We start from the raw sequence: 15,161 nt of genomic DNA, 5'->3' as shown, positions 1-15,161 counted from the left end.
AGTGAAATTGAACAAGTTTGCCATTTCCTTATTTTCACTGGGCAATAGTCCCACACCTGTATTTAAAGCACTCCTCATTACACTTGACTACCCTTACTTTCTCATATAATTGTAAAAGCTTTTTGCATTAATCTTGATATCCCTCACAAGTTTCTTTTTGTATTCCTCAGGGATAGATAAAGGTGTGAGTGTTTATAATGAGTGATACTGAGACACCAGGAGAGAGAGATCGATTAGGGTGTGACTGAGGACAGTGATACAGTGAGACCAGGAGAGAGAGATCGATTAGGGTGTGACTGAGGACAGTGTTACAGTGACACCAGGAGAGAGAGATCGATTAGGGTGTGACCGAGGACAGTGATACAGTGAGACCAGGAGAGAGAGATCGATTAGGGTGTGACTGAGGACAGTGATACAGAGTGACACCAGGAGAGAGAGATCGATTAGGGTGTGACTGAGGACAGTGATACAGTGACACCAGGAGAGAGAGATCGATTAGGGTGTGACCGAGGACAGTGATACAGAGTGACACCAGGAGAGAGAGATCGATTAGGGTGTGATCGAGGACAGTGATACAGTGATACCAGGAGAGAGAGATCGATTAGGATGTGACTGAGGACAGTGATACAGTGACACCAGGAGAGAGAGATCGATTAGGGTGTGATCGAGGACAGTGATACAGTGACACCAGGAGAGAGAGATCGATTAGGATGTGACTGAGGACAGTGATACAGTGACACCAGGAGAGAGAGATCGATTAGGATGTGACTGAGGACAGTGATACAGTGACACCAGGAGAGAGAGATCGATTAGGGTGTGACAGAGGACAGTGTTACAGTGAGACCAGGAGAGAGAGATCGATTAGGGTGTGACTGAGGACAGTGTTACAGTGACACCAGGAGAGAGAGATCGATTAGGGTGTGACTGAGGACAGTGATACTGAGACACCAGGAGAGAGAGATCGATTAGGGTGTGACTGAGGACAGTGATACAGTGATACCAGGAGAGAGAGATCGATTAGGGTGTGACCGAAGACAGTGATACAGAGTAACACCAGGAGAGAGAGATCGATTAGGATGTGACCGAGGACAGTGATACAGTGACACCAGGAGAGAGAGATCGATTAGGGCGTGACTGAGGACAGTAATACAGAGTGACACTAGGAGAGAGAGATCGATTAGGGTGTGACTGAGTCAGACAGTGATACAGAGTGACACTAGGAGAGAGAGATCGATTAGAGTGTGACTGCGGACAGTGATACAGTGACACCAGGAGAGAGAGATCAATTAGGGCGTGACCGAGGACAGTGATACAGTGACACCAGGAGAGAGAGATCGATAGGGTGTGACTGAGGACAGTGATACAGTGACACCAGGAGAGGGAGATCGATTAGGGTGTGACCGAGGACAGTGATACAGAAACACCAGGAGAGTGACATCGATTAGGGTGTGACCGAGGACAGTGATACAGTGACACCAGGAGAGGCAGATCGATTAGAATGTGACCGAGGACAGTGATAGAAAGACACCAGGAGAGAGAGATCGATTAGGCTGTGACGGAGTACGATAATACAGAGTGACACCAGCAGAGGGAGATAAAGGTTTGACAGAATACAGAGAGTAATAGAGACACCAGCAGACGGAGATAGATAGAAGACTGAGGAGAGTGATACAGAAAGACAACCGTAGAGGGAGATCGATAAAGGTGTGACTAAGAACAGTCATACAGAGAGACAGGCAAATCTGAGAGGACACTCCATAATCACTCCCGGTTGATAGAGTCGAAGGTCTTTGTGAGGTCAAAGAAGGCCATGTACAGAGGTTCATGCTGCTCCCTACATTTTTCTTGGATTTGTCGCGCGATAAAGATCATGTCAGTTGTGCCCCTTAGTGGCGAAATCTGCATTGCGACTCTGCAAGGAGCTCTTCAGCCACTGGGAGGAGACAATTGAGGAGGATTCTTGCGATAATTTTCCCTGTGGCAGACAGCAGGGAAACTATTCTGTAATTACCGCAATCGGACTTGTCACCTTTTTTCAAGATGGTCACGATTACGGTGTCTCTGAAATCCCCTGCCATGTTCTCCTTCTTCCAGATAAGAGAGATGAGTTCATTGATTCGCGCCAATCGTTCTTCTCCACCATGCTTTAGTGCTTTGCCTGGGATTCCATCTGCTCCCGAGGCCTTGTTGTTTTTCAATTGTCAGATGGCCTTTTCAACCTCGTGCCGGGCTGGGATTGTGCGGAGATGGTGGTGGGTAGCATGCTGCGGGATGGAGACAAGGACACTCACGTCAAAGACAGAGTCTTGGTTAAGGAGTTCTTCAAAGTGCTCCTTCCAGCGTGCACTGACTGCTTCTCTGCCTTAAATGAGTAGCTCTCTGTTCTTGGTCCTCAGTGAGGTAGGACCTTGGGTGCTTGGGCCATAGGTTGACTTGACTGCGCTGAAGAATCCATGCATGTTGTGGTTGTTGGTTAGCTGCTGGATTTCCTGTGCTCTTTCCACTCATCATCTGTTCTTTCGGTCCCGAGATTTTTGTTGGTCTTCGGTCTTCAGTTGTCTGTAGGTCTGTTTTGCTTCTCTCGAGTTGTGATGATGTTTCCAGTTCAAAAATGCCTTGCGTTTACGGTTTATTAGCTCCTGAATCTCCTGGTCATTCTCATCGAACCAGTCTTGGTTTTTTCTGGTAGAGTAAACAAGAGTCTCTTCGCAGGTGCTAGTTATGGTGGACTTGAGGGCAGACCAGGCACTACGGACACTCTGTGGCTCCAGTTTATTGGAGGTCGTCAGGTTAGCTGTGAGGCGTTGACTGAATAGGGCTTTCTTTGAGTGCTTCAGCGTTGATTTTTCTGCGGCAACATTTCTGTTGTGGCCGCCGTTTTGAGGCTACATTGATGGAGATAACAGAGCAGATTAAGTGCTGGTCAGTCCAGCAGTCGTCAGCTCCCACCATGGTGCAGGTGATATGGAGAACTTGCAGGCCCTCGCTCGGACGGTGACGTACTCTAACAGATGCCAGTGCTTGGAGCAAGGGTGTTGCCATGAGGCCTTGTACTTGTCACTCTGACAAAACAAGGTGTTTGTTATGACAAGACCATGTTCTGAGCATTTTGTCAGGAGGAGGGTACCATTGGAGTTGATTTTCCCTACCCCTTCCCTGCCAATCACCCCTCTCCAAAGGTCTGTGTCCTTTCCAATTCTGGCATTAAAGTCGCCAAGGAGGATACCTGTCACCCGCTGGGACTCAGGACAGGGATTGTTCAAGGCTGGAGTAGAATTCCTCTTTGGCTTCGTCCATAGCGTCTAGGGTTGGGGCGTATGCACTGAGGACCATAGCATACTGGTTCTGGGTGAGCCGAAGGGTCATGAGATGTTCGTTTGTCCCGCTAGGGAAGTCTCTGAGATGCCAAACTAGCTCATTGTTGATGGCGAAGCCTACCCCATGGAGGCAGCATTCTTCTTCTGTTCTGCCTTTCCAGAAGAACGTGTATCCACCACCTTGTTCCTTGAGCTGGCCTCCCCTGCCCATCGAGTCTCGCTTAGGGCGGCGATGTCGATGTCGAAATGTCTGAGTTCCCGGGCGCTCACATCAAAGACAAAGTCTGTCACTGTTGGGGTTGTTCGTAAGGGCCCTGACATTCCAAGTCCTGAACTTCATTCTCGAGGGTGGAAGATGCCTGTGCATGAATTCTTTTATTATGGCCGTTGCGCACCAGATACCACATGGGCTTGACAGAGCTAGGTCTAGGTCCAATGGCAAGGGGACCCACTATAATTGGGAGACCAGCTCTGCTGCATGAGCCTAGCATACACATACACACACACATATTCCCTCCCTCAGGTCCTCTCTCCCTAGTTTTCAGGATCGCAGTGTGGGTGAGCACCTTGAGCTTAGAGCAGCTTGTGAATTTGTCCATATAGTACTGGCGCTGTACCCTGGGCTCCCCGGCTCCAGCTTCAGCTCGCTGCTCTCCATTCGCAGGCTCTGCTGCACTTTTCCCTCTCTCTCCAACCGCTCGTCCTTTGGCCTCGGGTCCTGACCTCACTGCTGGTCTCAACCTCCTGACGACCTGACCTCGCTGCTGGGCCCGACCTCCCGACCTCGCTACTGTGCTCGACCTCCCAACCTCGGTGCTGGGCTCAACCTTCCGACCTCTGACCCTGTTGCTGGGCTCGACCTCCCGACCTCGCTGCTGGGCCCGACCTCCTGAGCACAAGCACAAGCACCCCACCCACTCGGCCCTCCAACCACCATCTGCCCCACCTGTGGCAGAGACTGTAGATCCCATATTGGTCTCATTAGTCACATTAGAACTCATATTAGTGACCTCTCTCAGGCCAACATCCCCAGCATCGAGACATTGACCACACTCGATCAGCTCCGATGGATGGGGCACATCGTCCGCATGCCTGATACTAGACTCCCGAAACAAGCGCTCTACTCCGAGCTATGTCATGGCAAGCAAGTCCCAGGAGGGCAGAGGAAATGCTTCAAGGACACCCTCAAAGCCGCCTTGAAAAAATGTAACATCTCCACCGACTCTTGGAAATCCTTGGCCCAAGACCACTCAAAGGGGAGGAGGAGCATCTGAGAAGGCGCCGAACACTTCGAGTCTCTTCGCTGGGTGCACGCGGAAGCCAAGTACAAACAGCGGAAGGATTTTACGATAAACCAAACACCCCACCCACCCGTCCCTCCAACCATCACCTGCCCCACCTGTGACAGACTGTAGGTCCCACGTTGGTCTCATTAGTCACATTAGAACTCATATATTAGTGTGGAAGCAAGTCATCCTCGACTCCGGGGGACTGCCCAAGAAGAAGAAAAGAAGACAAAGAGACAGCAGCAGAGCGAGAGAGATTATGGTGTGAGTGAGTACAGCGATAGAGACACCAGGATCATTGCTTTCCCTGTTATATATAAATGACCTGGACTGGGGTACAGGAAGTACAATTTCTAAGTTTGTAGTTGATACAAAACTTGGCAGTGTAGTAAATAGTGAGCAGGATATTGACAAACTTCAGGAGCACATAGACAGATGGGTGAAATGGGAAGGCACATGGCAATTTAACGTGGATAAGTGTGAAGCGATGCACTTTGGAAGAAATAACGTGGAGTGGCAGTATAATCTAAATGGTATTAAAATGAGGTAGGGGGGCAGGGGCAAGAGCAGAAGGACCTGGGGGTGCATGTGCACAAGTATTTGAAGGTGCAGGGCAAGTTGATAAGCCGGTTAAGAAAGTGTATGGGATACTCTACATTGTAAATAAGGGCATTGATTACAGAAACAAGGCCATCATTACAAATCACTCATTAAGCCCCAGCTGGAGTATTGTGTACAATTCTGGGCACCACACTTTAGGAACGATGTCAAGGCCCTCTGGCAAACGAATCAGTAACTGGAGATCAGAGACTGAAAATAAAGAAGTAGAGGGAAAATGAGGAGAAATTTCTTCTCACAGAGGATTGTTAAGATCAGGAATGCGCTACCTGAAAGAGTGGTAGAATCAGATTCCATAAGAAATTTTAAAAGGCAATTTGACATGGATTTGAAGAGGACTAAATAGTAGGGTTATGGGGAGAAAGCTGCGATGTGGGATTTAATTGGAGAGCTCTTTCAAAGAGCCGGCACAGGCATGAAGGGCCGAATGACGACCTCCTGTGCTGTAAGATTCTATGATTGTAAAGCTGTGACTGAGCACAGTGAGTGATATAGTGAGATACACCACCAGCGGGCGACAGACAAAGGTGTGACTGAGCATAGTGAGTGACACACAGAGACACCCCCAGAGGGAAACAGAAAAGCTGTGACTACACGGTTCGTAACCCCGCCACAAGATTCATCACAACCATGCCTCGAATGATTGCAGAAATCAAAGGCATTTTGCTCGGGGCAAGAAGAAAGGAAGCAAAATCGGTGAAAATAAAGAACAAGCACAATGTAAAATTCAAAGTGCGGTGCAGCAGGTACCTGTACACATTAGTCATCACAGACAAAGAAAAGGCTGAAAACCTCAAAACAGTCCCTGCCTCCAGGTCTGGCTGTGAAAGAGCTGAAGTAAGGAGTTGAAATCTAAAGACGTTGTTTGGATTGTATTGAAATTTAAGAAAAAGTACAGAGTGATATAGCGAGAGACACCACCAGCAGTCGACAGACAAAGGTGTGACTGAGCACAGTGAGTGATATAGCGAGAGACACCACCAGAGGGTGACAGACAAAGGTGTGACTGAGCACAGTGAGTGATCTAGCGAGAGACACCACCAGAGGGCGACAGACAAAGGTGTGACTGAGCACAGTGAGTGACATAGACAGGCACCACCAGAGCGCGACAGACAAACGTGTGACTGAGCACAGTGAGTGATATAGCGAGAGACACCACCAGAGGGCGACAGACAAAGGGTGTGACTGAGCACAGTGAGTGATATAGTGAGAGACACCACCAGAAGGAGACAGACTAAGGTGTGACTGAGCACAGTGAGACACCACCAGAGGGCGACTGACAAAGGTGTGACTGAGCACAGTGAGTGACACAGAGAGGCACCACCACAGGGAGACAGACAACGGTGTGACTGAGCACAGTGAGTGATATAGCGAGAGACACCACCAGAGGGCGACAGACAAAGGGTGTGACTGAGCACAGTGAGTAATATAGCGAGAGACACCACCAGAAGGAGACAGACAAAGGTGTGACTGAGCACAGTAAGTGACACAGTGAGACACCACCAGAGGGCGACAGACAAAGGTGTGACTGAGCACAGTGAGTGACACAGACAGGCACCACCAGAGGGAGACAGACAAATCTGTGACTGAGCACAGTGACTGATATAGTGAGAGACACCCCAGAGGGAGACAGACAAAGGTGTGACTGAGCACAGTGAGTGACACAGTTCGACACCGCCAAAGGGAGACAGACAAAGGTGTGACTGAGCACAGTGAGTGATACAGAGAGACAGCTGATAGACACGAAATCCACATTAACACGGATTGAAATGGAACAACACTGAGTTGACTGTAGCACAGGTACATGTCGACACAAACTCTAGAATGCGCGGTATCACAAGGAGAATCTCGGTGAACAGGGAAAACAGCGAATGGAAAACCAGGAAAGGAGATTGGAAATTGAAAGATGAAGCAAAGGAGAGATAAACCCAGATGGTAACAGAAAGCATGCAGCAGCTGGAATAAAACAGGGCAATGAAATGTGAGAGCGGAACGGAGGTGAATGAAAAGCTGATCTGAGAAACGTAACTTTGCAGGTAAGTGAGACCAGCCTCGGGGCTTGTCTCAACACAATCAAAGGCTGGCAGGAAGCAGCAGATAGAACTGGTTCACAGTGCGAGGCCCCACCTGGCCCAGGAAGGTACATTGGGGGCGCTGCTCTTGGAGAAGATTGTCCCCAGGTTTCAGGTAGGCCCATCTCGGATTCTTCCACACTCAGGTTTGGGTTTTAAGAAAGAGAAACGAGGTAACGGGTAGGTGCCCTGCTTCTGACTGGCAGGAGGGTCTTCTGACTGGTAGGAGGGCTTCAGACTAGAAGGAGGGGCTTCAGACTGGGAGGAGGAGCTTCAGACTGGGAGGAGGGGCTTCAGACTGGGAGGAGGGGCTTATGACTGGGAGGAGGGGCTTATGACTGGAAGGCGGGGCTTATGACTGGTAGGAGGGGTTCTGACTGGTAGGAAGGACATTGGGCTGGGAGGAGGCTTTGGATCTGAGAGGCAGAGTTCAGACAGGGAGTAGGGATTTGGACTGGGAGGTTGTGCTATGGACTGGGAGGAGGGGTTCCAACCGACAAGTCTGGCAGATTAAGGGGAGGCAGACCAACTAGTCTCTCACTTATTCCTAGGATGTGTTACTGCAGTCAGGCTGGTGAGTGCCTGTATATTTGAACTTTAGACACTTTAGGCCCAATTATTACAGGGTGTGAATTGGGTAGCTGGAGTCAGGGCGAGTGATGTCATGGTTCCAAGTTCCCGTGGCTGTAGGCTCCACCTTGCGGTGCCAGGTGTCCACCTTGGATAGATCGGTTGGCTTTCAAGGAGTCACTCATCTTCTGCAGTCTGCTCTCCCACAGATGGGAAAATGCTGGAGTCCATTATTAAGGAAGCAGCAGCAGGAAATTGGAAAATCATAATTCAATCAAGCAGAATCAGCATGGGAAAAATTATGTTTGACAAATTTTCTGGTGTTCTTTGAGGATGCAACGAGTAGGGTGGATAAGGGGGAACCAGTGGATGTGGTGTACTTAGATTTCCAGAAGGCATTCGATAAGGTGCCACATAAAAGGTTACTGCACAAGATAAAAGTTCATGGGGTTGGGGGTAATATATTAGCATGGATAAGGATTGGCTAACTAACAGAAAACAGTCAGGATAAATGCGTTGTAAACAATAACTAATAGGGTGCCGCAGGGATCGGTGCTGGGGCCTCAACTATTTACAATCTATATTACTGACTTGGATGAAGGAACCGAGTGTAATGTAAGCAAGTTTGCTGATGGAACAAAGATGGGTGGGAAAGCAAATTGTAAGGAGGACACAAAAAATCTGCAAAGGGATATATTCAGGCTAAGTGAGTGGGCAAAAATTGGCAGATGGAGTACAATGTGGGAAAATGTGAGGTTATCCACTTTGGCAAAAATAATAGAAAAGCAAATTATAATATAAATGGAGAAAAATTGCAAAGTGCTGCAGTACAGAGGGACCTGGGGGTCCTTGTGCATCAAACACAAAAAGTTAGTATGCAGGTGCAGCAAGTAATCAGGAAGGCAAATGGAATGTTGGCCTTTATTGCAAGGGGGATAGAGTATAAAAGCAGGGAAGTCCTGCTACAACTGTACAGGGTATTGGTGAGGCCACACCTAGAGTACTGTGTACAGTTTTGGTCACCGTATTTAGTTAAGGATATACTTGCATTGGAGGCTGTTCAGATAAGGTTCACTTGATTGATTCCGGAGATGAGGGGGTTGAATTATGAGGATAGGTTGAGTAGGTTGGGCCTATGCACATTGGAGTTCAGAAGAATGAGAGGTGATCTTATTAAAACTTATAAGATAATGAGGGGGTCGACAAGGTGGATGCAGAGAGGATATTTCCACTCATAGGGGAAAGTAAAACTAGGGGACATAGTCTCAGAATAAGGGGCCGCCCATTTAAAACAGAGAAGAGAAGGAATTTCTTCTCTCTGATGGTTATAAATCTATGGAATTCTCTGCCCCAGAGAGCTGTGGAGGCTGGGTCATTGAATATATTTAAGGTGGAGATAGACTGATTTTTGAGTGATATATGGGTTATAGGGAGCAGGCAGGGAAGTGGAGCTGAGTCCATGATCAGATCAGCCATGAACTTATTGAATGGTGGAGCAGGCCCGAGGGGCAAATGGCCTACTCCTGCTCCTATTTCTTATGTCCTTATGTATATCAGTCTACTTGCAATCATCAGCAAAGTGATGGAAGGTGTCATCGACAGTTACTCACCAATAACCTTCTCACCAATGCTCAGTTTGGGTTCTGCCAGAACCACTTGGCTCCAGACCTCATTACAGCCTTGGTCCAAACATGGATAAAAGAGCTGAATTTCAGAGGTGAAGTGAGAGTGACTGCCCTTGATATCAAGGTAGCATTTGTCCGAGTGTGGCACCAAGGAGCCCTAGTAAAACTGAAGTCAATGGGAATCGGGGAAAACTCCACTGGCTGGAGTCATAACTAGTACAAAAGAAGATGGTTGTGGTTGTTGGATGTCAATCATCACAGCCCTGGACATCGCTGCAGGAGTTCCTCAGGGTAGTGTCCTAGGCCGAACCATCTTCAGCTGCTTCATCAATGAACTTCTGCCTATCATAAGATCAGAAGTGGGGATGTTCGCTGATGACTGCACAGTGTTCAGTGCCATTCGCAACTCCTCAGATAATGGAGCAGTCCATGCCCACATGCAGCAAGACCTGGACGACATTCAGGCTTGGGCAGATAAGTGGCAAGTAACATTCATGCCACACAAGTGCCAGGCAAGACTATCTCCAACAAGCAAGAGTCTAATCAATGCCCCTTGATATTCAACGGCATTACCATCACCGAATCCCACACCATCAACATCCTGGAAGTCACCATTGACGAGAAACTTAACTGGACCAGCCACATAAATACTGTGGCAACAAGAGCAGATCAGAGGCTGGGTATTCTGCGGCAAGTGTCTCAGCTCCTGACTCCCCAAAGCCTGTCCACCATCTACAGGGCACAAGTCAGGAGTGTGATAGAAACATAGAAAATAGGTGCAGGAGCAGGCTATTCGGCCCTTCAAGCCTGCACCACCATTCAATATGATCATGGCTGATCATGCAACTTCAGTACCCCACTCCTGCTTTCTCGCCATACGCCTGGATCTCTTTAGCCATAAGGGCCATATCTAACTTCCTTTTAAATATATCCAACGAACTGGACTCAACAAAGTTCTGTGGTAGAGAATTCCATAGGTTCACAATTCTCTGGGTGAAAAAGTTTCTCCTCATCTCGGTCCTATATGGCTTTCCCCTTATCCTTAGACTGTGACCCCTGGTTCTGGACTTCCCCAACATCAGGAACATTCTTCCTGCATCTAACCTGTCCAATCCCGTCAGAATTTTATATGCTTCTTTGAGAATACTCGCCACTTGCCTGGATGAGTGCAGCTCCAACAACACTCAAGAAGCTCGACACCATCCAGGACATAGCAGCCCGCTTGATTGGCACCCCATCCACCACTTTAAACATTCACCAACAAATCATGGCTGCAGTGTGTACCATCTTCAAAATGCACTGCAACAACTCACCAAGGCTTCTTCGGCAGCACCTCCCAAATCCATGACCTCTCACCGAGAAGGACAAGGGCAGCAGGCGCCTGGGAACACCACCACCTCCACATTCCCCTACAAGTCACACACCATCTTGACTTGGAAGTATATCACCATTCCTTCATCGTCGCTGGGTGAAAATCCTGGAACTCCCTCTCTAACAGCACTGTGGGAGTACCTTCACCACACGATCTGCAGCGGTTCAAGAAGGCGGCTGACCACCACCTTCTCAAGGGCAATTAGGGATGGGCAATAAATGCTGGCCTTGTCAGCACCGCCCACATCCCAGGAACATTTTTTTTTAATTCAATTTATTTATTCCCTTCAGCTCTTCTCACACTCGCAGTGTCTAATATATGTTTTTTATTTCTTTGATTTCGTAGAATCATAAACTAGTACAGTACAGTACAGAAGAAGGCCATCAGCCCATCGACTCTGCGTGGATCTTTTGAAAAGCAATCCAGTTAGCCCCACTCCCATACTCTTTCCCCATATCCCTGCAATTTTTTCTCCTTCCAGTATTTATCCAATTCCCTTTTGAGAGCTACTCTTGAATCTGTATCCACCGCCCTCTCAGGCAGTGCCTTCCAAATCCTAACCACACCTTGTGTAAAAAAGCTTTACCGCGTGTCACCTCTGGTTCTTTTGCCAATCAGCTTAAAGCAGCTCGCTGGTTATCGACCCCGCCCTTCCTAGTACCTCCTCTTTATCCTCTATCTCCTCAGTATTCAGCCACCCTCCTCATTTACCATAGCTTGGTAAAATCCTCTTCCTAAGTAATATAGAATTTTCTTTTTGGTCAGCTGGGTACCTGATATACCAGAAACTAAGCACCAGGTTTAAGAGCCATTCGGACTGAGCACTTGTATAACTAGGAGCTGGTCAGTGAGGGCCAACATTGGTTTGTCAAGGGTAAGACAGGTCTGACTAATACAGCTACATTTTTTGAGAAGACTGCTAATGCGATAGAATCATAAAGCACGGAAGAAAGCCATTGGGCCCATTTTGTTTGTTCTGGCTCTTTGAAAGGGGTATCCAATTTATCCAAAGACTGTGAGGATAACCATATCAACAACAGGCCGGTCAGTTTAACCTCAGTAGTGCGGAAGCTTTTAGAAATGATAATCAGGGACAAAATTAACAGTCACTTGGACAAGTATACATTAATTAAGGAAAGCCAGCACGGATTTGTTAAAGGCACATCGTGTTCAACTAACTCCAGTGCATCACTTCACTCTTCACACTTCTCAGCATTAAATTTCACCTGACATGTGTCTGTCTATCCCCTCTCTGTTTACTACATGTCCCAGCTTTGTGTAATCTACAAACTTTGAAATTATGCCCTGTATACCCAAACCCAAGTCATGAATGTATATCAATAAGAGCAGTGATCCAAATACCGAAACCTGGGTAACACCACTATATACTTCCCTCCAGTCTGATAAACACCCATTCAGCACTACTTTCTGCTTTCTGTCCCTGAACAAGTTCCATATCCATGCTGCCACAGCCCCTATAATCCCATGGGATTCTATTTTCTTAACAAGTCTATTATGTCACCATCATCATAGGCAGTCCCTCAGAATCGAGGAAGACTTGCTTCCACTCTTAGCATGAATTCTTAGGTGGCTGTACAGTCCAATACAAGAACCACAGTCTCTGTCATAGGTGGGACAGATAGTCGTTGAGGGAAAGGGTGGGCAGGGAGTCTGGTTTGCCGCACGCTCCTTCCGCTGCCTGCGCTTGATTTCTGCATGCTCTCAGCGACGATACTCGAGGAGCTCAGCGCCCTCCCGAATGCACTTCCTCCACTTAGGGCAGTCTAAGGCCAGGGACTCCCAGGTGTCAGTGGGGATGTCGCACTTTATCAGAGAGGCTTTGAGGGTGTGGTACTTTTATTAAATGCCTTTTGAAAGTCCATATACACAACGACATCCGTACTACCCTCACCATCAAAAGACTCAATCAAATTAGTCAAACAATTTGTCTTTAACAATTCCGTGCTGGCTTTCATTTATTAACCCATACTTTTCCTGTGTCTTTTTCTATTCTTCCTTTTCAGATACTTATTCAATTCCCTTTTAAATAATGTTTGAGTCTCTGCCTCAATAGTCACTTGTACTAAAGCATCCGATGTTTTAATAGCCCTCTGTGTGAAAACATTTCTTCTAACTGTCCCCCTTTGCTTTTGTGGTGATAATGTTGAGTCCATTCACCCTTGTTACCAATTCACCAATCTTTCCTGGTTTATCTTCTCAAAACATTTCATAATTTTGAAGATTTCTATTTGATCCCCCCTTAATCTTCTCTGTTCCAGTGAAAAAACACCAAATTATTCAAAAGCCTATAACTATATTTATTCAAAATAATTATAATGTGCAATTCGACTGAATCTTCATTGTCCCAACACCCTCCCTATAATGGGGTGCCCAGAACTGCACACAGTGCTCCAACTGTAGCTCAGTGAGTAGCACTCTTGCCTCTGAGTTAGAAGGTTGTGGGCTCAAACCCCACTCCAGGGACTTGAACACAGAACAAAATCTAGGCTGACACTCCCAGTGCAGTGTAGAGGGAGTGCTGCATTGTTGGAGGTGCTGTCTTTCAGATGAGATGTTAAACAGAGCTCTCTCAAGTGGACATAAAAGATCCCATGGCACCATTTTGAAGAAGAGTAGGGGAATTATCCCTGGTGTCCTGGCCAATATCTATCCCTCAATCAACATAATCTAGTCATTATCACATTGCTGTTTGTGAGAGCTTGCTCATGCACAAATTAGCTGCCGCGTTTCCCACAGTGACTACACTCCAAAAGTACTTCATTGGCTGTAAAGCACTTTGAGAAGTCCGGTGGTTTTGAAAGGCGCTATATAAATCCAAGTCTTTCTTTCTTTTCTTTAACTGCAGCCTAATCAATGTCTTGTTCTAATTCAACGTCACTTCCTTGGTTTTGTATTCGAATACCCTGAATCCCATTAGCCTATTTATGGCTTTTTCTACCTGCTCTCCCATATTTGAAGATTGTGTAGCCACAGCCCTAGAACCCTCTTAACCTCCGCTCTGTTAAAAATCTTACCATTTGGGATATTTCCCCTTCCTTTGGTCCTTTTCCCACAGTGAAATGTTTTACCCTTCTCTCCATTGAACTGCATGTGACCCCTATCTGTGAAAGCTGCTAATCAGGCCACACATGCCCTCTTTTGCTTGCTTGTAATATTCCTCACCCTTACCTAGGCCCCTCAATGGATATTGTCAACCAATTTTCACATCATTCCTTTTGTGCCTATGTCCAAATTATTTGTATCAATGAGAGGTACCAGACAGTACAGATTCCTGGGGCACACCCCTAGCCACATCCTGATTTGCCAACCCCCACCCCTGCTGAACTCTGCTCTCTATACCTATCTATTCCTCTATATATGTGCTTGCATTCCCTTTAATATATGTTGATCTTTTTACAAGATACCTTTTTTCAGTCACTGTACCCATTGTATGGTGCGATGGCGCATTGTGGACATTGAACTATAGGTCTGATCCGATCAACCTCCCTGCTGAGCTAGGATCTCTCCAGGCTCTGATATATTCTTCTCTGAGTCCCAGTGAGCTCTTTGTCAGCACCTTGTTGGTACAGTTCCTACACACTGGGGCCTCCCTCACCTGATCTTCTTCCTCTTCCCTCGTTGGCCAGTGTGGAGCTGTATTCTTCACCTCTGTTGTTGCACCAACAGATTCCTCCTTTGTCCTTGTGTGACTGTCATATTATTTTTACCAACCCTTGTACGTGGTTTTCTTGGGCCTACTACAAGTTCTGGACAATAGGGATAATATGGATAGATTTCACTTGGACACACGTTTTTCAGGCTCAACCATATTGTGTTTTATAAGATTAACAACACTGCTCATAAACACTGCAAAACAGTACAACCCTGGCTTATCCAATAAGTCCTGCCATGCTAAGTTACCACGGCTTAATAAAAGAACCCACCCGTGAAATAAACTAACACAGGACCCCTGCCAGCCACGCACCCCTCCCTCCCCCACCAGCACTAAACCCCTTGGGTTTGGTTGGGACTTACACTCACCCCCTCACACAGCTAAGTGGTCTTGCGGATGTGTAGGTGCAGGCAATATGCTCACCTTGATTGCCTGTTGTCTTGCTTGCAGCTTCTTCCTGTACGTCTCGCTCCTGGTTCCATACCGCTGATGCAATATCCAAGTTTCAGTTTGAGTCGAGGTCCGTTGGTAAGGGTTGAAGAGCAGTGCTTAGCTTCTCACGGTGTTTCGTCGAAATGAAGTGTGCTTCGAACTTGAGCTTGGACTTCAGCCTGCCAGAGCTTCCGCT

At 47.2% G+C, this 15,161-nt stretch overlaps 1 protein-coding gene and 1 pseudogene across 9 annotated transcripts in view; both read left to right on the top strand.

The window, feature by feature from the left end:
- The window catches only part of LOC139265225 (uncharacterized), a 152,558-nt gene that overhangs the window by 38,989 nt on the left and 98,408 nt on the right, over window positions 1-15,161 (top strand). The window lies entirely within an intron of this gene.
- LOC139265224 (large ribosomal subunit protein eL38 pseudogene) lies at window positions 5,852-6,062 on the top strand (annotated as a pseudogene).

This window comes from Pristiophorus japonicus, chromosome 6 (genome assembly GCF_044704955.1).
Source record: "Pristiophorus japonicus isolate sPriJap1 chromosome 6, sPriJap1.hap1, whole genome shotgun sequence".
Taxonomy (NCBI): Eukaryota; Metazoa; Chordata; class Chondrichthyes; family Pristiophoridae; genus Pristiophorus; species Pristiophorus japonicus.
The sequence above is the reverse complement of the archived record's forward strand: the minus strand, read 5'-3'. Positions and strand labels throughout refer to the sequence as shown.